This window comes from Manduca sexta, chromosome 15 (genome assembly GCF_014839805.1).
Source record: "Manduca sexta isolate Smith_Timp_Sample1 chromosome 15, JHU_Msex_v1.0, whole genome shotgun sequence".
NCBI classification, from domain to species: Eukaryota; Metazoa; Arthropoda; class Insecta; order Lepidoptera; family Sphingidae; genus Manduca; species Manduca sexta.
Window position 1 is genome coordinate 8,704,686 of NC_051129.1, and position 17,326 is coordinate 8,722,011.

Genomic DNA, 17,326 nt, shown 5'->3' on the forward strand with positions numbered 1-17,326 from the left:
ATACATATTACTATCAGTATTTTCCACCAAAACTGTCTCAATACCTCATCAATCTTAAAATCAAAAAAATCTAAAACATTGCATCAGATGAAATTCTATAAAACCTAAAAAACAAAACGATGTAATGCCAGCTTCCATCCGATTATAAACCATCATACTACAACATAACAATTCCAACTACGAGTGGATAAACCAGGCCCACATCTCACATAAAACACTTTAGTTATGCCAATGGCCAATTTGATGCTACATGTTCATGTTATCAGAGTTAAATTTCACATTAACCAGCACCCGGCAGAATAACAAGTGAAATGTATTGAATTATTCGTGCGGACGGTCCGAGGGCGTTGAATAGATGCGCCGGCGCCGATCGCTGTATAAAGGCATTGCTTAGTGGATGACGTCATTGTGCAGTTGTGCCGCGCGTATACAGCCTCTTGGGTAGAGCTATGAATAGTAAGCTAAATATGCGTGCATTTCACATTTGTCGTGCCTGGCGGTGTGTTGTATCGGGGTTTTTGTTTACTTAGATTGTAAACCATTGGACATGCATTACAATTTTGTAAGATGTCAATATTATCATAGAAACACCAAGTGATGATCACATAAGAAAAGTTATGCTTACATTTAAACATATCTTGCCGTATACTGAATGTACATAATATTACAGTTTGCTTGAATACTTGCACAGATGGCTACAAGATTTAACTACCAACTGATATTAAAAAAAATGTTTAATAAGAGCGTGGGCGGTAGCAATATACTTAAGTTATAATATCAAACCCGTATAGGAATGTCAACTTCCTGATTTCGTGCCAATAGAATTTCATTATCAAATGTGATTACAGCGCAGACGCCCGATACATCTTGTCAGTATGCATCATTATCGTTCCGGTTTTAAGATAGGTAAGTTCTGTACATGAATGGAGTCCGTCTTAATTAGAACAAGCTGTTTCCTGTTTACCGAGATATTGTGGGCGTGATTGAATCAGTTGCGACACTAAGGTTTCATTGACTGGCTGCATCATGATTGGGTCGTGGTCACGTCACCTGCAAATGTGGTGTCAACGCTCTCTGCGCCGGCGCAGCTCCGGTGCACGTGTGTGGGCCCTCTGAATAGAAACTTGTTTAGTAACTAAATCTGCATACGGTTACGCCGTGGTTATGTAATCGTAATGATGTAAAACTATTTTGTAATCTTTTTTCACTGGCGCCATCGTTACGCTAACGTTATTTGCATAAAACTCGTATTAATGTTTCATCCAGACGTTAATTTAAACCACTTTGGTGATCAGGAATGTGTTAATGTTTATGTTTTTTTGTTGCGTTGGTTATTGATTCAGTAATGTTGCGCGTCGAGTCCCTCTTGACAATGCTCTGTAACAACTAATTAAATAATATTCATACAGTTATAACGGTGTGTTTTCCATTTTGTGTTGTTTGTTACTCAATAAGTTAAACGTCTTAAAATCTTACTATTAACTATGTATTTATAAATATTAAGCAAACTTACACAGTCGATACTCAGAAGTAATTTATGGTTTATCTCTAATTAAAAGGTAGCCACGTAACTCAGCTTAATTGAATTCTAAAATATTTAACAGGTGTTACGACTGACATATTAAGAAATGATTTATGCATTACGTTGTGTACTCATAAATGTAATGTACTGTGATCAAGGCCAAGTAGATGAAATATCGTATTAACTTTCGATACAACTAATATTATGTCTAAGAGTTTGTAATATTTGTTACAAGTTAAAACAGAAACCGCTAAATAAATTTTGACACAATTTCCAGGAAATAGTATTCACGCAGGCAGAGCCGCGGGCAATATCTAGTTATTAAAAAGAAAGAAAACAAACAGTTTTCCTGTTATGCAAATCATTGTTTGTTTTAAATTATTTCTTTTTAAGTAGATTCTCGAGAGCTATTGTTTAGAACGGCTTGTTTATGGTTAATACTATGTGTAAATAAATAAAGACCACGACAATTGGACATGTCATGACAACAGCTTAACGATTGCTGACAATTGACAGCAATCTGGTTCAATTGCTTAATCAGACCTATAGGCTATTAACATTCTCCGATGTATTTTATACTAGTTTTGCCCGCGACGGAGCTTTTGTCGAGAGTACCCGAATCTATGGGGGCCATGCGTGATGTTTATTTTTGTTTTGTTGTGATGGCTATTGATTTGCTCTAACCTGGTATCGGCAAAAACCTCATTTTAATGAAACAAAGACTTTTCTACTCAATTGTACTTTGTCCTCCTATGACAACCGCATAAAAATCTATTCAGTAGTTTCGGAGATGTTAACAAACAATAGACAAACAGAAAAATCTAAAGATTGCTGATTTGTGTCCTATACGTTTTCTTTAGTCATATCCATACTTTTTTATTTCTTTCCTTTTAATATACAAACGTATAGGGTACTGCTGTTTTATTATATGTATATATTATAACTTTGCTAATTTTATTCAATGTTTAAAGTATACTTAAAGCTGTTTCACTTCTTTTTTACGATAAACAATTTAAGAGTCAGAGACGCAACATTGATTAGGTTAAACGCTAATTAAAGATGCTTGGAGACGCATAATGTTTAGTAATGGGTCTACAAGAACTCTGTAAGTAAGTGAATTATTCATGATTTAGATGACGCAATTGGCCATCATATGTTTTCGTCAACAACAAAAAAGTAACAAAAGTATTCAAGGCTGATTCAATTGACTTTGGCGATAAAGCGTACTGAAATGTAGGTTTTCCTTGTAGGTAAATGTAGTTTTAGATATGGAATTAAAAATCTATGAAAAAAAGGATATATATTGTATTTTCGAACACTGGAGCACTGGGTAGTAGAGTTAACAAAAAAAAGTTTTGGTAATTTTTTGCTGCAAACTACTGATGATCGATAATTATTAACGGCACGCCATTAGTAATTGTTCTAATTTCTTATAAAATATAATGTGAATCACGTTTACTTGTACGTTAGGTTTACAAAGAAGTGTTCGCAGTTCACAGACGTGTTTGAACATGCCAACAATATAGTACGGGTACAATGCGGATAGTTTCTGGGTTGAATAGCGCATCGGCTGTCACCGCGGCTCTGCGCCGGCGCAGCCTTATTGCCCATTGTTCACGAACAAACGCAGGAAACTGTAAAGTCGAAAGTCCGTTTGTTAGATTTCGCCGTACCGACAGGTAGGTCGCAGGTGGGGTTGCTAGCTTCTTCGCTTTTTACAAGATTTTTGGAGATTAGAATGAGTACTATAACATTGTTAAGTAATGTAAAATTATTAAAAACTACTATCAGTAATTATTTCACATTAGAAAAAGAAGGTTTTGATAGCTAAGACTTGTTTTATATAAGGAATAGTACAAAAAATACATAGACTCATTTCAAATTATAAGCAATAGTTAAAAAAGGTTAAAACAAAAGGATACATCTCTATTTGTAGGAATTCAGTTTTACACCATGTCTCGTTTTTATCTCCAAATTATTTGAAACATAAATCTCAGGCTCATAAAGATCATATCTGGCAACATTGTCGCAGGTGTCTTCGAGATGACGGCAAACAACTTTAAAGGCGGCAAAAGAATTCGTGCGGTTTTAAAGTTGAAAGCAAAGGAAGTTGTTTTGAACAGTTTCGCGAAGGGAACAATGCTTGTGTGCCGATTATTTTGTAACATTTAGTACGCAGCGGTGGTGATAATAAGGGACTTTAACAAGTTATGTAAACGTAATTGTTAAGCAGATTTACTACTTCATGCCATTTGAAGTGTATGAATGCAATTGTTATTGACCGTGCAATGGTTTTCTATGAACAGGAAACTTGAAATGCTGTTTATGAGGTTACTGTTTGTTTTTCAATGTACAAAATGCAGAGATCATGCTTGACAAATATTGCTCATCAGTGTAAGTTATGATAAGGTTTATTTTACAATGATATTTGTATACGTTTGAAATTGATATAGGTGTAAATATTATTTCACCTTCCTCGTGACAATCAGGAATAAATAGTAAATCGTTCACGTAAATGAACTTGCATGATGCATTTTACCTACAACTCTAAAATTGCCATATTTATGTATTCACATACAAAGGTATAACTTCCACTGAAAACGAGTACATCGACGTATATATCTATATACAGTTATATCAGAAACACCCTCAAGCAAAACACGGTAAATTACCCGAAAAGCCTTCCCCATTTCACTTTCCCCTTCGGCCGTAGACGCGTAGCCATGGAAACGACTTTCCATGGCTACGAGCATTGGTCGGAAAATTCAAAATGGCGGCCAGTATCGATCGCTGTCTGGTGGGCGGAGGGCGGTGGGGTGGCAGGGAGGAATGCAAAATTGCACCAGCAAATAATGCTAGTCGCGTCGCTTAATAATAGTACATATAAGGGTGTTCCGCTGAGTGCTGGGGTAAAGGCATTTAATAAAACCACTTTAACTATTTGAAAATTATTCCGGGGATGGATACGAAGGAATTTTATTAAGGTGGTGCGTTTTACTATTGGGAAATTGAATATTTCACGAAGAGTAGATCAATTTTGTTTCAAATAATGTATTTCGGCGTGTTTGTATGTGATATGAATGTTGTAATCATAAAGATTTCATAAGTATGATCAAGGAAAATACGTAAGAGACAAGTTATAATTTAGCGTCTTTTATAATCGAATGAGTCAAAACTCAGATTATAAAATTTTGATAGGCACAAATGTTGAAATAATTACAAAAAGTCGTCTATAGTCGATATCGTTTTATCTGATTCTTTTTAAACAAGATGGTAGACTGAAACAAGTAGAGTGAATCCAAAAGTGTCGTATAGTAACCGATCTAAATGAGTGTCGGCACAGCATTGTTGTGTGTATTTTTGTGTGGAAGAGAGACGGCGCCGATCCTGCGTCGATGGCAGGATTGACAGACGTGTGCTAAATGCCACAACGACGTGCAAATATAACTACGAGGTATTCGATATAGGTGGAACGAGGCAATAGATTCAGGAAAGAAGCCGAAACTTACTTGAGGCAAATATAATTTTGCGTATTGTACTCAATATCAGTGAACCGAGGTAAGCACTTTCGAAAGATTAAGGTACGTGTGCAAGGAACTTACGAAATAGTAAATTAATGTATGTTTTCTTAACAGACTTATTAAACCTTAAGAAAGGCAAATTTTGGGTTATCTGTGTATGAATTTTAATCAGGTATTCGGTTTTTAATCCGTGATTTCTGTTCACCCTGTCTTGGTAACTGTACATTTTTTGCGTGAAATGTGCGCACGTAATATGAGATATATTTTTAAATTGCACCCTTATCGACAATAATATAATGTTTTTTAAATAACACCTATTTATAAATGACGCCTATATACAAAGAATTTAACAACCATGGAAAACATTTATTAGGAAAAACACTTGATGAGGCGTTCAGAAGTTTAACTACATATGTATCTTAGCATATGCTAGCTCCCACAAATCAAAATCATCATTTAATATTTTATTATAAATTCATTCAATGTTTTTGTCCAACATCATCTGAATAATACACGTGTTATAATAAATTGATGCTTGTCTTGGAAACTAATGCCAGGCAGCCACAATTTGAAAGCATTTTTTTTTAATTTTACGAGCGTGCACGGCTTCTTTACGGTTTTATTATTATAGTAGCGATAAAATTGGTTTGTGTGTGTGTGTGACGTAGAGTCAATCAATAGAAGTACTGAGGAAACTTATCATATCCGGAAGCGTTTCGCTGCGGAAGTAGCGTCGATTGTCTTCGTGTTTCCTTTTTTTAGCAAGGGCCGCAAGGGGACAGTCGTATGTCGATATAGTATATTTAGAGATTTAAGATGTTTTAAATTAATTTTGCATGAAATTCTGATAAATATTGGTTTTTAAATACTTTTAACTGTATTCTAATGGTGCTTGAATTTGTAGTGGGATTAAAGTGGTCAGGTGTTCTGCAGAATTGTATTCCACTTTAATATCTAGCACTGAAGAAGGTAACGAGGAATTTATATCATCGACTTATATCCATAATCTTTGCGTTTTGTAGTTATTTTCAGAGGAGATAAACTTAACATAAGTACTAAAAGTTTGAGGCATTGAGCTGGTAGACATACTCAATCCTACGTCATTTTAATTCTACACATATTATAATAAAATCCTAAATAATTTTCTGTATGTTCTATATGCAGCTTTGTATATGGGTTTATTTATTTTTTATCTATGTTTTCTGCTTGCCTTGACACAGATAAAACAGGACCTGCTTTGTTTATAAATCAGATGAGTCCAGATTTGGGACCACATAAGTCAGTTTCAGACTAGAACGTTGGCAAGAGATCACACTTCACGATGAACGAGAACAATTCCGAGAACGTACTTTCCCTTTCACATGGCAATATTCCAAATTTCCCATCTTTAAACATCGGATATCAGAACATTTTGAAGGCGTGTAAACAAACACAACGGCAGTGCATACGGCTGCCGAGTTATTGCCGCTGATTAACAAATAAACGGTCGATTTTACTATCAATATAACTTTTGATGTGGTGTTTTATCTCCTCAGTGGGCGTGTCCGTGGCGAGACAATGATCTATTTTTACGTGAAGCGCGTAAAGAGCCGGCCACGTGGCGGGCAGCTGCGCCGGCGCACGTGCCGTGTATTTATACTGGGACGTCGACAACGCCGACGCCGACGCCGCGCCACCCTCAGGACGACGCTTATTCTTGACCTGTGGCTTGAGTCTGCTGCGTTATGACTGTGCTAATTAGTTTCATAATGGAATGTGGTCTGTGGACTTTGTTTTGATTTATATTTATGCGACAGAAACTAGAATGTCTGGTGTTATTCTCCGTAATTGATATGGTAATTTTGATTTTCTTATTAATTGCAATTTATTTGGTCAATAGCATATCTATTCAAGGAAATTAGATATCATGAAATTATAAATCAGTGATCAGCGATAAACAGTAATTAGAATATAAACTATTTGTAAACAACAATCGAATGGGCGTTCTTACTAATCACATAAATCAAGTATAATCTTTGATAATAGATCTTTTTTAAATATAGGTACCTAAAAACAACAAAAATATCTGAGTTATATCAATATCATCAGATAAATCTGAAAAATATTCTCTTGTAATTAGGTAACAAGAAGTAATTTTTAATGCCTCAAAGGTTTAGTGTGTAGGTGTGTGAGGGAGCGACAGCCGGACGGCGAAATATGAACACCCTCCAGGTTTATTAATCTGGTCAATTATTATGAAACTGACGCACACCGGGACAGACGTCTTTGTCACATCCGCTGTCAGGGATGGCGGTGCAACGCCATTTTGAAATATGTTTTCCGTTTAAATTAAACCACTGAAACTTCCTAGTGAGTGTTAATGAATATATATAATTTATTTATGAACTGCAATGTTACACACATCAAGTGAAATATGCGTGTATTTATGCATATGATAAAATTACTCGCTTGTAGGTTTCGGTTTTAAATATGGAGCGTAGATTCTAAAAACTTTTATTTTGGCGTTTTACAGAATTGGACGACCTAAGTCACTTGATGGTAACCATCACAGTCTACTAGCTAGTGAAATCAAACTGTATTAAATAAGAATCTGTTTGTGCTATGACTATGATTAAATTATGATTATTTCACGTTGCACTGAATATAAATAAAAGGACAAAGATAAACAGTGTTTTGGTAACCCTACTTACGTTAAATACAGACAGCAACGTCCTTATTATACATTAAGTGAATAATCATCGAGACAGCTAACTACTGTTGTTACGTGGACCGAGGCGTGTTGAGAACCCTGGCGAGTGGTGAGGTGGCAGCCCTGCGTCGGCGGGCGTCGTGGCGGCGCGGCGCGGGCGGCGCTCGAGCCCGCACTCCAATGTGCGCGGACAGGTGTGACCGGCTGCCGCGCATTTTCATACAAAACCAACGTTTCAGATATAAAAGGCACTTCCTTTCATCCCACTACCTACAGTCGGGAATGCCCATTAATTTGCCAACACAATATTTTTAGTGCGCGGCTCGCGTGTAATATATCGTAGCCACGTGTCGCCGTATGTCGCCCGACGAACGGCTGCGTCAAATTATTTTCGTTCATGTCACAAGATACAGCGCTCATCTGGACGGTTTTCCTTTAAAAATTACACCGTTTGTCAACTCTGGGAGAATGCGGTGTCGAATGCATCCGGTGGAAAGCGCACGACACTCTTGCGCACAAAAATCGCTTTGAAAAATATTATATTGAAATGAATTTGCTTATCGTTCAATATAGAGTTTCACAACTATACTCATGTAATTATTGCTTCGTATCCCGCGATTCGAATGATGTATAGAGAGCGGGCAATTTCCATGGAAACGAAGCGTTTTACCGCATGATATATAGCGGGCGGCGCGGCGCGGTGTGCGTGACGGGAGCTGCAATCTTCGTGTTATCGCGACATTTTATGCTTTTCTCGCCCAAACCATCTATCACGCTGACGCTGCGAATGTTAAGGGCTTTACATACGTAGTGTATTACAGGATATTGGAATTTACGAGATGTTTGTGATGATATGCGCGAACAAAACGTTACCAAACGTTATTTGACACTTTTTAATTTTAACGTTATCGCAGATGTATAAATCAGCAAAATATATTAACTATATAAAATACAAATATATATGGCAAAATGATGAATATTAGTTAATTCTACGTGCAAAATTCTTAGTGCGTTAAAGTAACAAACGATTCCGATAAATGTAATTAATTTTAAATGTAATTTCAATACCTCATTGATAGGAACTAGGAAGGCTATTACGAATGCTGCAACTGGGACTCTGTAAATTCGATCCAATAAGTATTGCCTAATACTATTACTTACGAAAATATTACCAGTACTGCATATTAACTACCGCAGGCAATTTCAAAATGAAATGCAATATACCATCATGATTATAAGATATCCAACAAAAAGACGAACACTGTTTGCATTAATAAGTGATTAATGATTTCTTATGTTTACGCGAATGTTAGACATTGAAATTAAACTAATTTTCGGATTCTATCGCGGTAATTAATGTTTTATTATGAAAATAAAACACTAATTACCGCGATAGAATTAGTTTAATTTCAATTAAAAAGTGTTGCGTAAAAGTAATGACTATTCTATTTAGTTTTATATGTATATACATAATTAGAACTTTTTTTATCACAGTACTATCTCCTATACTTGTTCAAGATTATCAACGTCATCCTTTTCTATACGTTCACCTCAAAGTGACCATACCGCACCTGATGGTAAGTGGAGTGGTGTCTAATAGAATTTTGACTGACGAGAGATGGTTACCATTCGGCAGTCGACATTTATGCCGGCTTATTGGAACCGGATATACACAGGCTGAACCCGGAACGCGACACACTTACGTAAACAACTATAGCGGGTTTTAACACCTTGTTTATTGTGGTTGCTATCTGGGCGGATATAAAATATATCCTACTACCAGCAATCGATTGAGTAAGAATCGTATACTTAATAGAAATTCTATCTGTAAGCTTTCTTAAAACGCAAGTGCAGTGTGGATAGTCCCTATCACCGGCACAATCACTTTGTTTTATCACTGCTTTATTTATAGATAGCTTGTTACTCTGTCCGACCGTATTGCACGTCTATAAATCTCTGAACATCGCGGCTGTTATTTTTCGTATGCCATATAATAGTTCTTTGTGATATATGATTTAACTAAATCTCTTTTATTGCCGTTGCGACTTATAAATGTGAGTTTTTCATCATCAGATTAGCTGAAGATGAACGCTTAAGGTGAATAATACTTTGAGGTTGGGAATCGACGGAGAATGTTTAATGTCAAAAGAAGGTTGATGGAAATATGGATAAAATTAGCGTTACCTCATCATTCAACAATGGCCGCTGGTCGCGGTAAAATACCTCGTGAGTTCTAGAAAACGTTTCATGTTTTAATGAGGTACAAATGTAACGCTAATTAGTTAATAATGGTTATGTCTATAATTATATTTACAATAAAAACTGTTCTTAACTTCTACACAAAACAGCAACAAATATGCTACATAGATATTAAAAAATCCAAATCTCTTCTTAAATTGTCTCTCCCTAATTTATTTCTCCAACCGAAGACATGTTACCATTTTGTTTTTGAATTTCTTTTGCAGATGTTTATATATATTTTCGTTTCTTTCTCTAGAATCACGATCGTGTGAAAATAAAATTAAACTGCAACAACAGAAACGTACTGACGAATGCAACTTATTGCTAAGGGCCGATGCGCAAACGGCGCCAAACTATTTACGGCGTAGACTTAATACTCAAACGTTTCTATACAAACTGCACATTGTCGACCTCGTTTGGTTGACAATAGGTTGGGAACTAAAGATATTAAGAGGTGTGGGTTGTTGATACAAGGTGTTGCAGCTATTAGTTGGATTAGACGTGTTCTTAAGGTTACACTGAAATTTTATAGTAATGGACGTATCCATTACCATAAAATTTTCAAAGTAAATTGCGTCATTACTATGACGGTTGAGTAGTTTTTTAGGGTCAAAATTAGACTGAGATTTGAAATTATTTTTGATCTTTACTTGTATTTAATAAAGTCGGTTTTGAGTTAAAATATTTAAAGCATTTTCATCAATACGGGAGAATACTAATGAAAGAAGAAATCCTGCTCGACAATTCGTAGTATATTGAACAGCCGGTACTGTAATAATATATGCGTGTCATATGCACAAAAATACTATTAACAAAGCTTTCATACTGCACATAATGCGGAGATTACTAGAGAATAGATGCCAACGTGTAATGTGGTTGGAGACAATAAAAAACATATAGTTTAGAATGTTACGATCGTCGTAAATTATCAAAACTTAATGTTTCTGTTGATAAATAAAATGTTGCTAAATTAAATCTTGATTTATATATAGGCTTGGTAGAGATATGTCGTTGCTACTCATCAAATTAGTACGCTTGTCTCCTACTATTTAGTTTTGTGTTCATAATTATTGTAACATCAATGATCAAACGCGTATTTTGTCAATCCGCGGTCGCTTATTTTTAATATTTAATTTTTTTATGAATAATTATAATGATTTTGTTTGCGCATATAACTCAAAACTGATATATTAAATAGGAAAATTATTAAGTTAGTAACAATAAACAAATGATATATTACGATTCCATTAATTGGGTAGTGTTAAGCAAGGGTATATAGATATTTACATTCTAAAATCTGAATCTATAAATCATAGGAAGTGAATGCATTAAGGAAGTATAATTATTATAATATTTTGATTTAATTATTCGGTGTAAATACTGATGTAATAATAAATATTTTTTATGTCAATAAAAACCTAGTTAGACTAACCTGGATCTTATATAAATAAAAAACAATTAGACTGAAAACTTTCAAACGTATTTATAGTTGTGTGTTTTCTGAAAACAAGCAGGTGGTTAGATGACCAGTATATTCAAGGAAAAATTTCTGATGATTAATCTGGTACCGTACGCATAAGACATACGCCGTCGACAACTGTTGTCTGCTCGTCTCGCCAGCTGCGCTCCACTTGCGCGTACGCCGTACAGCTATGTTCTCACCGCACCCGACAAGCGATAAATTAGAATATTATGTGCTAAACACGCGCCAATGTGTTGAGCAAGTGCATGTATAAATGGTAAATAAAACGATAAAACAATAAGCCTGTGTAACTCAAATCGTATCGATGTGCTTGGTCTAGTTTGATGGAAAATGGGGTAAATCTTGCCGACTGGATAATGTGGAGAGTATGAGGGTTATTTGGTACTAAGGTTCTAAGATTTTAAAACTTTAGACTATAGTAAGAGCATAGAACACGGGTACACTGAGCGTAGAACAGGGTAGGTACAGGCGGATGTAATGATCATTTGATGTGTTGACGAGTGATGGTAATTTCTCCCTTAAATATGATTTTCAAAGGTATAAGTATAGGCTATAAGTTATTCGTGACGAACACATATAAATCATAAAATATATTTTAGCAAGAACTTATAGCATAAATCTGAATTAATGGAGATTATAATAATATAACTAATTAGAATTATAAATTGGAAGTATAATCTGTAATCGAACATACGCTCACGTTATGACCATAGCCGACTACCACGACGCAAAGCACATCTCTATAAACGCACTAAGCAGTTTTGAACCTTATTACTGAGCAACACTCAAATACACTAGTGATTAAATACAAATCAGCATCTATGTGGAGTGGTAATTGAAACTGGCTGTCAGTGTACCGCTGTCCAATATTAGTCATGGAAATTGCACTGCTTTGTATTACATCGAGTTAATAGTCAATGTTTATAAATAAAGGCACCTATCAATTTGTACTAATCCGATTGAACCTGACTTGCGACGTGCTGAGTTATCAACTGTAATGAAAACTTAAATATGTTTGGCTTTACGCTCAGAGTTGAGCGTTCTGTAGATGGTACTAGTTATTCATGGAAAGCGATGTATGCTATACTTTTTTACTTAACAATGTCCTCTCTATAACATCTTGTGCAGCAGTTGATAAGCTTGTCTTTGTACAGTATTCAATATTTTAATATCTTATGTGATTGACTTAATGTTTTGGATTTATCATGCTCCTAAAATGTATGATTTAAATGAAACCATAACCTGTGATTTGTGTCTGTTTAAACTCGTCGTACAAATGTAGAGCCCATTCGATTAATCAAGTTGTTTCGTAATCGACATAATACGTATTAGAATTCATGTAATGGTAACTTACCTCACGTTAAGCACTAAATATCTCGGCAAGTGAGTCATTTGGACGTGTGGCGGTCAGAGTAGTCCGTTACATGTCGTCATAGACGCCGACGCTCGACGCCAGCCGCGTGCGCATGCGCATTGATTTATACACTTCCACTACCAACACACGTTCGACTTGCTTTGTTGCTCTACCAGAAGCAATTACAAATGAATCACACCTAGATATTGGAAGCAATACATTTAACAATTCGTCACGAACGAAGGTTAATTTAATTTTTTGTTCGTTTACAGTTGCTTCTCTGGTAAAATGTATTGTCAATCATTTTTGATGGATCCGTCTTAAGTCGTGAAAGAAAAAACGAGTCTTCGTTGAGGATATTAAGACTTTCATTAACCATCAGATTGATTGATTTTTTGTCTTTACTTATATATTTTTATTGCACTGGTACCACATTCGTCTTTCAGCGAATTACAATATGGATTGTTCTAAAGATTATCACGTTAATTAAATTTAAATATTATTAGGTACTTGTTAATATGTTGTCAAAATAGTCATAATATACTTTAGGTTGGCCTATGACACTATTTGGCACAAAACTTGTTGATTCATATGACAGACATGTTTTAACATGTACTAACATAATCGTTTAACGTAGTCTTTCCTCATGTGCGGATTGTAGTTAATATCACTCAAATTAGTGACACTTCAAACCACACTGAAGGAGTTACTATTGTTAAAAACAACACGACACATTATGCAGTAGAAAGTGCAGAAAGCCAGGTCATGCATGTTTGACATCACACAGTTAGCTGTGACAATGTTTGAGTGGAAACGTTTGTTTTTGAAACGGCGCACACGCAACAAAGTAGGAAGTGTTAAATGACTGCTTCTAGAATTTTCAGAGCATAACTAAATCATTGTATTTTAGAAACGCACCTGTTGCCGATTTCGCTTTCTAATCCGATGAAGTTTTGCCATGTTCATGGATCATAAACAACGGATTAATACGATTCGGATGAATAATGTTTGGAGGAATCCAAAACCAACCAACAAGAGACATTGAGTTGCGTAAAACTTGTCCCTAATTGTTTTGTCGACGCCTTTTTAATCATAACTTACTTTTTTTAGCGTATGTTAATTGTAGCAAGTAAATACATAAAAAGATTTCATAGTCCATCAACATTTGGCACGTTTGTGTTGCGTCAGAGTTTCGGTTAGGACACCATTGTGCGCGTTGGTGTGCGCTCACGCATAGGCGCTAGTTGGCCATTAATCACGTTCCACAAACGATCATAATCTCGGCGGGCGTCTCGGCGCCGCCCGCCCGCCTTCGTGTTTGTATAGCCGCGTGGTACAACTGACTGACAGATGAAAGCTGACCAACTGTTTATTACCCCGACATTGTAATTTGTATTAACTACAAGTGGATATTTATTTGCTCTACGCTATGATGTTATTTAAATGAAAGTTTTTCAATAAATTGTATGACTCTTATAGTGTCCATTAAATTTACCATGATGATGTATATTTTTTAAAATTAACGGAACTGGCAGAGGCGATTTTCTAGTATATAATATAAAGACTTTCAAAACTTTTGCCACTAACAATTACGGAATAGATTAAATGCAATCACGTACACGTCTCTTTACTTTAAATATTTTTATATAGTAAAGTAATAATTGCACCAACTTAATTGCGTTGCACATGAGCACCAACGATTGTTATAAGAACCAACCCTGCAAGTTCCCAAAGTGGCGTCCATATATTTCCCTGCAGTATACATAAGTCTATATCTGGCTGCAGCATGCACACATGTCCCTAATTCTAAAAGCAAATAAAGCAAGTTTTCACTTGCGCCACGCCGCGCCCACGTGCCTTGTATATTTTCACAACACGAATTATTCGCTCCTAAAGTAATGTTATAAAGAGAATTTACTCGATGCTTGCTATGATGTGTTAAAAAGTTTCCAATGTTATTGTTTACAGTACGAAGTGTAAGCCGGCGCCCGCGATGAGAGAAGCTTTTAGTTGAGCCGATAAAGAAATAATGTTTCGATGTTCTATATTAATATTTATTAACTGCGTACTCGTATACCGTTATATAGTTAACGTATGGTGATTGGTTTCTTGTTAGTAACCCAGTTATAAGGACGGTAATTGATTCACGTAATTCAATTGTATAATAACATGCCGTAAGCAAAATAATGATTAACATTATTAACCATGTGTTTGTTTAAATTACTTATTGAATACCTTTAGTTTTTTGTCACTAATACCTATAATATATTCATGTCTCAGCGTCGGACAAAGGTAATAGAACTATTGATGAATTGTAAGTTGTTTCGCATCTGTTGTAGAGAAGTCGGATTTATGTTATACGACAAGGACTATTTAATTACGCGTTGTAATTCAATTTCATTGATGGATGTCGCTCGTGGGGCGACTGCGATACAAATTGGCGGATGCATGGCGCGTAACTTAATCACGACCCTTCTTTACTTTAAGTAAATATTTGTCATGTATTTCGAAATAACATTTTATGTTTTATTGTAAATGAACTTGTATTTTATTAGTTTTGCAAATAATACATTTTTAAAGTATCGGTAGAACTTAAGTGATGAAGAATTCTTTAGAATTATTAAAATATCGCTAAATTTGTTTTTTAGGAGCTCTCATTATGCATAAATTTACAAAATATAGCGAAATTGAGACGTATTAAAATCTACATGATGTATAGTTAGTTATTAATTGTATATATAAATACTAAATTGATATACAATATTCAAAACCAAGTTGGTTTGATAAACGGTCATCACGTATAAGAAATTAGAGAAAGTGTGTTGGTTCATCGATTTTCGTTATAACAGCGCACGTGCACGGCGCAGGGACGGGCCGCGGGGTGACGTGGAGGTACTGGGAGGTACTTCACTAACATGACGTGATGAAATGTCATAAAACGGACCGGACACCTTTAGAACTTTCATACTGACATTCGCGCAGTGTTAACTCATTATTTTCAATGTCTGCGTCTTATATTCTATATTATGTTCCTTTTACGATTTGGTTTATGTCATATTTACCTATGATAAAGCCAGTTAATTTTATAAGAAAACTTCGTACTTTTTATCATAGTTCCCTACTCAAAATTTACGTTTCGTTTTTAGCTATCGTTAGTTGATAAAACTGCGATAGATACTTAATCATCTCTTAACAAAATTACTGGCAGAACCTGAAATGTTTTACGACTAAATATACCATCACCAAAAACATAGGAAATATATTTTTTAAGTATAAAGCTTGTCTATGTTAGTACGACATTCATTAGGTAGGGCGTTTAAGTGAAACCTTTTTATTAAATTGGTTCGGTCGCGGCGGGCGGGCGGCATAGAGCTGGCGGACTTGTATGGGCTCGGTATCATCACTACAATTACATTCATTTGTTTAATTAAATTTATTGATGGTTAACAAAGCAAGGCGTGTTGGAGTTTCTTTCATTTTTATTGAAGTCGGGAATATTAGCTTCAATAAAAAAAAATATTAAAATCTTGTAGTCAGTAAAAATGTTGGATGATAAGGAAATTGTCTGTATCTCGCCTCGATATCCATTTGAATCTATTTTTTTTTTATTGAAAGTAGTATACAAATATGCACAATTTTATGATTGCGTTTGACGCACTTTGTGATATCAAAGATATTTTATTAACAATATGAATGATGGCAACGAGATATTTTGTAATAAACAATATATAAAAGACACAATAAACGATATATAAAAGAATTTCATCAACAATCAATATAAGGATCAAGCAAAGAGAAATCTTTAAAAAATCTGACTTATAACTTACCAGTGGTTACTTAAATACTAATTACAATAATAGAGTGCTTATCTGCTAAGTAAATGCTAGTATTTTATAGGAAGCCAACATAAAGTGACATTATCTTATAGCGTATCGTGATGAGTATGATTTCCAAATGTCTAAAAAGGTTCCACATCATTGAAATAAAACTATTTTGCGGATTTTATCGTGAGTTTTATATTATAATCCGCCCCATGACCACGAAAGCTGCAAACTCTTCGAAATAATATAAAAACCACAAAATAGTTTTTTTCCAATCTCTAACATTCGCGTAAACGTAAGAGATCGTTAAGGTTCCACATTCTTATTCCATTATAAAGCCGCCAGCTCATCCGTGTTTCTGAACTGAACACTGCACTGAATATCTCACAACAACTTTACCATTTATCCATAGTAAAAAATGTAGTAGCGGTCGGCCAATTCTATTTATTACCTATATCCGGTGCTTATACAAAATTCAATCAACGATTCAATATTCAAGCAGCCATGTCGACTGAAGTTGGATAAAGTAAAGGGAAATGGAGGGAGATATTTTATACATTACTATCACGTTGCGTTGCGAGGAACGTTCGAGTGGAAAACGGTGTAAGGCATTTAGTCAATATTAAAATTTCATGACCTCACGCGTTGGAACCAATGTTTGTACACTTGGCAAATGTTTGTTATTAAGTACTTCG